The sequence below is a fragment of the Calidris pugnax genome, unplaced genomic scaffold (assembly GCF_001431845.1).
Source record: "Calidris pugnax isolate Ruff unplaced genomic scaffold, ASM143184v1 scaffold94, whole genome shotgun sequence".
Classification (NCBI taxonomy): Eukaryota; Metazoa; Chordata; class Aves; order Charadriiformes; family Scolopacidae; genus Calidris; species Calidris pugnax.
This window is the reverse complement of record NW_015090822.1, coordinates 336,133-337,471: the sequence shown is the minus strand read 5'-3', so window position 1 is coordinate 337,471 and position 1,339 is coordinate 336,133.

Genomic DNA, 1,339 nt, shown 5'->3' with positions numbered 1-1,339 from the left:
CTGGTGACCCTCACCCAGAGGTGGGCTTCAACCCTGGTGACCTTCATGCAGAGGTGGACCCTCTCCCCTTGACCTTCACCCAGAGGTGGACCTTGAAACCCAGTGACCCTCACCCAGAGGTGGGCTCCAATCCTGGTAACCCTCACCCCATACCCTTGACCCTCACCCAGAAGTGGGCCCCACACCCTGGTGACCCTCACCCAGAGGTGGACCTCAAACCTTGTTGGACCTTGAAACCCTGATGACTCTCACCCAGAGGTGGGCTCCAACCCTGGTGGCCCTCACACCGTCCCTGGTCACCTTCAACCAGAAGTGGACCTCGTACCCTTGGCCTTTACCTGGGAGTGGACCCCAAAGACCCTCAGCCAGAGGTGGGCTCTGATGGCAGTGATTCTTGCCCACAGGTGGAGCCTGTCCCTGGTGACCTGCAACCCCAGTGCCCCTTGCCCAGAGGTGGGCTCTGACCCCTGCATCCCTCACACGTGGAGGTAAGAGCCGCGGTGTGGCTGTGGTGCCCAGGGACCCTTCTGTGCAGCACACAGCGGGGCCCCAGGGGGCCTTGTCCCTTCTGGGGGGCTCTTTCCCCTCCTCCCCCAGCCCACATCCCCTTCCCCTGCTCTCCCCACAGCCCGGGCACTCCCGTCTCCCACCCTGCGCTCGCTCCCACCCCCGTCCCGGCGGTTCCCGGCAGCGCCTGGCCGGGTGACAGCAGGCAGAGTAAACACCCCGGCCCCGCTCCGCCTGCCCCACGCCTCACCCGCCCCACGGCGACCCACCTCGCAGGGTGCCCGGACAGGGGGTCCGGTGGCCACCGCAGCCCCAGGGACCAGGGTGGTAGCCCAACTTGCCCGAGGAACAGTTGGCAGCGGCTGGAGCCACCAGCAGCGGGGTCAAACACCGCCGGACGTGTCCCCCCCCACGGCCGGCCCCGTCCCTGCGGACGTGACAAGTCACAAATGGTCCCCGCTGGCACCCTCAGCCCCTCGGCCAGCGCTGGCCCCACGCCAGCCCCCCCCTCTGCAGTGCTGGTGCCCCCCACTCCCTGCCTGCCCTCCTGATTAGCCAAATGAACCCATGGGGGGGGGAAACTGGGGGGCAGCTGGGACTAGGGTGCCTAAAATAGACCCTCCTTCACCCCAAAATGCTCCTTTTTCAGCTGTGCCAGAAGTGGGCAGGCAGCAGGAGCCCCCCCCCACCCCTGCCTCTGGGCAAGCTGGTGTTCCCATCGCTGGGAAGGGGTGATGCCAGCGTTGGCTGCCCCTGCCAGGTGAAGGGGGGTGTTGTGGGGGGGGGACAGACCCTCAGACCCTGCTCCTGGCTTGCCATGCTCCCCCCACCA